We start from the raw sequence: 7,424 nt of genomic DNA on the forward strand, positions 1-7,424 counted from the left end.
ACTCTGGGTCAGGTGAACAGTCACTGTCATGTGACTACTCTAGCCAAGGCTGTGATGTAGAATGAGGCCTAGCAAGCCGAGAGAACACTGAAGCCTGGACTTCTGCAAAACACAGGATGCTGGCTTTTAGACCTAAAGTTCAGATTACTGAATTCAGCCTCACACAGGAGATCACCACAGGTGGAGCTAATTAACTATTACCTCTCAGGCAGAGAACTCAGGAAAACTCAGTGCTGACAAGCTGTTTAACTCCGTGAGAGAAAAGACACAGGATCCAGGACAGATAGCAGGGGTAAGTCACCAAATATAAAACCTATAGTCAGGATTGTGACAGTATCCCCCTCTTCAAGGGTGGACTCCGGACACCCATCTTGAATCTTAGAGGAACTTGAGAAATTCATACAGAAGAATTTAGGACCTTCGTTGATGCAGATTCCAAAGGTTTAGGACTAAATTCTTTAACTACAGCGTTACTAAAAGTCTGTAAGTCATGGAACACAGGATCATTACTCTCAAAGAGCATGTTGGCCCACTCCAAAGCTCTTCCTCTGAATGCCAGGAACAGATATCGAGTAATGTTGGAAGGAGTTACTGCACCTGAAGGATCAGACTCCATCCGAGAGAGAAATTGTTCAACCAGAGCGGCATATTGCAATAAATCTCCATCAAAGTAAATAGGTGGAAAACCATCAGACGAAAGCTTAGAGGATGAAACTGAAGAAAGCTTTGGCTGGACGAGTAGGACTGGATTGGATCCGAGGATACTTGAATTGGCTGGAGCCAAAGGAGACTGACCAGGCTGGTCCTGGAGTATTGCTGGACCGGCTGGAACCGGGACGGACTGACCAGACAGGGCCTGGAATATTGCTGGACCGGCTTGAACCGGGACGGACTGACCAGGCAGGGCCTGGAGTATTGCTGGACCGGCTGGAACCGGGACGGACTGACCAGGCTGGGCCTGGAGTATTGCTGGACCGGCTGGAACCGGAACGGACTGACCAGGCTGGGCCTGGAGTATTGCTGGACCGGCTGGAACCGGGATGGACTGAGCCCTTTCTTCACGGGGCTGAACTAAGGCAGGAGCCCCCTCCTCACGGGGCTGGGCTGAGGCAAGAGCCCCCACTTCACGGGGCTGGGCTGAGGCAAAAGCCCCCACTTCACGGGGCTGGGCTGAGGCAAGAGCCCCCACTTCACGGGGTTGGGCAGCACTGTGTAGACTCTCTGGCTGGGCAGCACTATGTAGACTCTCTGGCTGGGCAGCACTGTGTAGACTCTCTGGCTGGGCAGCACTCTGAAGACTCTCTGGCTGGGCAGCACTCTGAAGACTCTCTGGCTGGGCAGCACTCTGAAGACTCTCTGGCTGGGCAGCACTCTGAAGACTCTCTAACTGGGCAGCACTCTGAAGACTCTCTGGGGCTGGACGCTCTGAACCCCTCACTGGGGCTGGACGCCCTGAAGACGCCCCTCCTGGGGCTGGACGCTCTGAAGACGCCCCTCCTGGGGCTGGACACTCTGAAGACGCCCCTCCTGGGGCTGTGGACACGGACTCCTCTGTGACTGTAAATGGCTTGAACATTCTTCTCTGGACACCCAACTTGGGATAAGGTCTTTTAACCACCGGACCCCAGTCATAAATTTGAGTCTCTCTCAGAAGAGTAGCCTTCTTGATACCCCCCGTCAGCAGTAGCAGGATCGGCTACTGTGAACGACTTGTAGACATGAGCACTATGATACTGAGATTTGTCACTATTACCTGGCTTGCGAAGAATGCAGTCTTTAACAAAATGACCAGAATTTCCACAGTAAAGACAGAGATGTAGCTCCTTACGCCGCTGACGTTCAGCTTCAGAGAGCTTGGGCCGTGGATAGCTCTGATGAAAAACTTTCCCTTGCGCAGAGGAAGAGACTCTATTAACTGGATGGGACAAAACAGGATCAACAACGTTGGTAGTATTCCTGAAGAGATCAGGCATCACAGAGAGAATACTAGGCAAAAGTTCTTGTAACTGTAGTAACATCTGGTAGAAAATCTGCAGTTGGTCAGGAGTCTTAGAGCAGAAGGTCAGAGAATCTCTGGAGAAAGAATTCCGCTGCAGACACTGTGCTAATTGATGCTGAGTCAACTCCAGACCTTCCAAGCGTCCTGCAATATTGCTTAGGAGGTCCTGCGTCAGACAAACACTTTCGGCCGGGTCCATGTGGCCAGTTCCTACTGTCATGACTAAGGTTTTGTGAACCCGGTGCTAGCGAAGTCTGCGCGGGCGACTGGAGGACTACACGAATACCACCACTGACCTGGTTTGGAAGTGTTGTGGACTCGGGGTCTCTTCCGGTGACTGGGAAGAGGAACCGCGGCAGAGATGGCCGAATCCAAGTTCTCCTCATGCAGGATGAGGTCGGCAGACAGGAAGCACGTGTGGGCGCTGAAGGTCTCCTGAAAGACAGAACTAGAAAGGCGCTGATGAATCAGTGAAGAATAACAGGTACAACTGTGCTAAAGGGCACGGGGTGCTTGGGGACACTGAGATGCTTGGAGACACTGAGGTGCTTGGAGACACTGAGGTGCTTGGAGACACTGAGGTGCTTGGAGACACTGAGGTGCTTGGAGACACTGAGGTACTTGGAGACACTGAGGTACTTGGAGACACTGAGGTGCGTAGAGGCACTGAGGTGCGTAGAGGCACTGAGGTGCATAGAGACACTGAGGTGCGTAGAGACACTGGGGTGCGTAGAGGCACTGAGGTGCGTGGAGGCACTGAGGTGATTGGAGGCACTGAGGTGCGTAGAGGCACTGAGGTGCGTAGAGACACTGAGGTGCGTAGAGACACTGAGGTGCGTAGAGGCACTGAGGTGCGTGGAGGCACTGAGGTGATTGGAGGCACTGAGGTGCGTAGAGACACTGAGGTGCGTAGAGACACTGAGGTGCGTGGAGACACTGGGGTGCATAGAGACACTGGGGTGCGTAGAGACACTGGGGTGCGTAGAGGCACTGGGGTGCGTAGAGACACTGGGGTGCATAGAGACACTGGGGTGCTGAGGCACGGAGATGCTGAGGCACGGAGGTGCTGGAAGCACGGAGATGCTGAGGCACGGAGGTGCTGAGGCACGGAGGTGCTGGAAGCACGGAGGTACTGAGGCACGGAGGTGCTGAAAGCACGGAGGTGCTGAGGCACGGAGGTGCAGAGGCACGGAGGCACGGAGATGCTGGAAGTACGGTGGTACTGAGGCACGGAGGTGCTGGAAGCACGGAGGTACGGAGGCACGGAGGTGCTGGAAGCACGGTGGTACTGAGGCACGGAGGTGCTGGAAGCACGGAGGTACGGAGGCACGGAGGTGCTGGAAGCACGGAGGTGCAGAGGCACGGAGGTGCAGAGGCACGGAGGCACGGAGGTGCTGGAAGCACGGAGGTACTGAGGCACGGAGGTGCTGGAAGCACGGAGGTACTGAGGCACGGAGGCATGGAGGTGCTGGAAGCACGGAGGTGCTGAGGCACGGAGGTGCAGAGGCACGGAAGTACTGAGGCACGGGGATACGGGAGCTCTGGAGATCACAACCTTAGGGAGCTCAGCTAGAATGCTCACACATAGCTGTGTGTGACACAAGGAACTGGCCCCGTTTCTAACTCAGCCTCCTGATTTATACTTCCTGGTCCTTGGTGATTGGTGAGCAGGATTAGGTGATGCAGAGAGTCTCAGGCTGGCAGAGGATTGAACAACTCTGGGTCAGGTGAACAGTCACTGTCATGTGACTACTCTAGCCAAGGCTGTGATGTAGAATGAGGCCTAGCAGGCCGAGAGAACACTGAAGCCTGGACTTCTGCAAAACACAGGATGCTGGCTTTTAGACCTAAAGTTCAGATTACTGAATTCAGCCTCACACAGGAGATCACCACAGGTGGAGCTAATTAACTTTTACCTCTCAGGCAGAGAACTCAGGAAAACTCAGTGCTGACAAGCTGTTTAACTCCGTGAGAGAAAAGACACAGGATCCAGGACAGATAGCAGGGGTAAGTCACCAAATATAAAACCTATAGTCAGGATTGTGACACTCTCCTCTGACGCTTAACGCGTCGTGGGGCGTGTCCTCCTGTTCCACCCCACCATGCCTCACCAATGCTGGACAGGAACGTAATGGGGTATGTCCTCCTGCTCTGACGCACCATGCGTCATCAATCCTGGGTGTGCCGGTTCGGCTCCCAACCATGTGCGTGGCGTACCATAGAGGTTGCTATGGTACGCCACGCACATGGTTGGGAGCCGAACCGGCACACCCAGGATTGATGACGCATGGTGCGTCAGAGCAGGAGGACATACCCCATTACGTTCCTGTCCAGCATTGGTGAGGCATGCTGGGGTGGAACAGGAGGACACGCCCCACGACGCGTTAAGCGTCAGAGGAGAGGTGCGGCTCGAGGGAGAGCCTATACAAATAATACAGCCCTCTCTCGAGCAGGGGGAACCATTTAATCAATTAGTAGGTGGAACGCAGATTGGAACGCATGCTGGAAGTATGCTTGTCCGATCAGGTGTAAGTAATTTAGTACCTTTAAAGCGACTAAAGATCTGTTTAAGGTACAAATTAAACATTTAATCCACATTAAACAATTACTACCACCTAAGGATCCCTATAGAAGAAAAATATGGATTCATAAATAAAGTTTTTTGGCTCTATTCAGGCTGATCTAATTATTAAGAGTTATCTAATTAAAGGAAGTGATGTAAGTGTGCTAGCAGCTTAAATAACAGCTGCATCAATTACCACTTCATTCTGTGACTTCCACACACAGCCAAATTTTCTCCAGGGTGAGTCCTCACATCATTCCTACTTGTTTCACTTTCTGAAGGCTTTAACTATTAATTATGAATGTAATGTAATTTTTTTTTTGCCGGTCTGGTACCGAGGAGTTGAGATTTCTCTTGCTGTTAAAAGTGGGCCTTTATAAGTATTAATAATGCTCTGATTTCTGATAAAAATGACTTTGAAACCTGTTGGATTCAGCTATTTGAGAAAACTGTGCCTTCTTATAAATAATGATAGTGTTGTTATGTTTTCCTGAAAAAAATTTTTACTTTGTGAAACTTATTGTAAATTGTTACTATCCCTATGGTTGGAACTGTGCCCTCTATTTTTGACAACAACAATGTTTCAATTTCTCTGAAAGGATCTATTCCTTGAGACCTATTGAGGAAGTCGCATCTGTTTTATCCTTGTGATTGTCAAACCAGCCATATAAGTTTTGGTATGTACACTCATATATGTGCTAGTGATCTTCTATGACTGACACACCTTACACTAAAAATTAAAATTGAATGCTTTCAGAATTTCACGTGAGTCAACATTGAAACCAGAAATAATTTTGACCATAAGAGCAGAAGACCACACTTTAGGTATACTTATAGTAGAATTGGCTTGACCGTGTAATAAATTGCATGGACAAGTATAAATACCAACATTTGTGTATTTCTTTAGCAGTCTGTAAAAACGCCGACATATGGTTGCCGACAGTCCCAATGGACTATGATTAAGAATTTTTTTTTAGACGGCCCTGAAGGAACTCTGTTTGATTAGTTCTAAGGTATGTTATTTTTTATGATTAATTAATAGGTTCTATTAGGTGGAAAACCATTAAAAATGGTCTACATCTAATTCCCTTTCTCTTTCTATTAGGTAGTGTTTACAAAAACACTATTCTATAGATTTTATATACAAAAAGGATAACTATTTAAGCTCCAGTCAGAAGCACGAATATAGGAGCTCTACCCATTAAATTCTAATAAAGGAGAATTTGATTAATCCCTATTTGGAGGTATGTCTTAGTCGCTATTTGTAACACTAAAATGGATAATAATAATAATAATAATAATAATAATACTGTCCTAGTAGTTCCATCAAATAAACACATCTTAGAATGTGTTATTTATATTTTAGGTTACGATCTGCCATAGAAATTTTTCAAGTGCAATTCATCCTTTTCCCTATATGTGGTAGGTATATATATATACACAAAAATTTTTTTATTTATTGATACAATTTTATATCTTGAATTGTGTACCAAAATTCATATGTTCAAATATATGTTATTAAAAAAAAACTTTTTATTAATTGGCCTGTTGGCCTCTTGTTTGGGTGACTTTTTGGTGAGGGGTGTCTGTTACAGGTCCCCAGATCTAAACATCCTCCAGTCTACATTTTCCGACGAATTAAACGCTGGAAGATTTGTGTAACTACATTTCATTATTAGCGCACTTGGGAATTTATGTTTTCTCTGCATGTGTTTGAGGTTTCCCAACAAAGACCTCTCCCAGTGTGCCGCTCCTGAGTTGGCGCAAGATAAAGATACTTTTGTGTATTTATATATATATATATATATATATATATATATATATGATACACAATGTACCGTTTGAACTAGGGGCGTATCGGGTAGTTTGGATAAATTAGCTACTTTACATATATATATATATATACACACACACACACTCACCGCAGCCTAACCCTAACACTCCCCATCCCGCATGTTAACTCTCCATGGGCCTGGCAAACACTCATTCGGGATTCCAGTGGTCAGGGATCCGAGCAGTGTCGTAATTCCGGTGTCTGTATTTCGAATGCTGGAATCCCTACTGCCAGGAACCCCCCCCAGCTCCTATATATATATATATATATATATATATATATATATAGTACAGAATAAACAGCGGCACTCAGGGTCTTCTGTGTCCAAAAAAAACTGTATTGAAAAACCGACGTTTCGAGGCTCGCAGAGCTTCCCCCCCCCCCCTTATTCACACCTTGAAAAAGGATCTGCGAGCCTTGAAACGTCAGTTGTATGTGACTTGTTTTTTTTGGACACAGAAGACCCTGAGTGCCGCTGTTTATTCTGTGCTATACCTCCGCCACATGGAGGGCACCTGGGCATTGTTTACAGATCAAAGGGGGTGCCGGACTACCTACATGTCAATAATTAAAAAAATTATATATATATATATATATATATATATATATATATATATAGAGTGTACTCGGATCGGCACTCACCCTCCACATTTAGTGGTGCTCCGGTGCCATCTGGAGAAAGTATGCAAACAATTTTCCAATAGGACAATCAGCGGCACTCGGAGACTGTAGATATCAGGGTTAAAGTGCAAGTGCTTTTATTCCATAACGGCAAAAAAAGGGGTGGTCCAACGTTTCGGGGCGCAAACGCCCCTTTGTCAAGGTGAACAAACAGAGTAAGTGTACAATGTAAAAGGTATTACCTTTATAGTGAAGGAGACCCGGAGGGCGTGGGTGACAGCAGTGATCGGGGAAGTGTGGAGCTTCCGTCCTGGTGTGTGTGACGTGCGGCCGCCTCAGTCACGTGGTTCCGGCGCGTCACGGGATTCCGACAGTGCCTGGGCAACAGGAGACGCTGTAGTCATGGC

Source organism: Pseudophryne corroboree, chromosome 4, assembly GCF_028390025.1.
Source record: "Pseudophryne corroboree isolate aPseCor3 chromosome 4, aPseCor3.hap2, whole genome shotgun sequence".
Taxonomy (NCBI): domain Eukaryota; kingdom Metazoa; phylum Chordata; class Amphibia; order Anura; family Myobatrachidae; genus Pseudophryne; species Pseudophryne corroboree.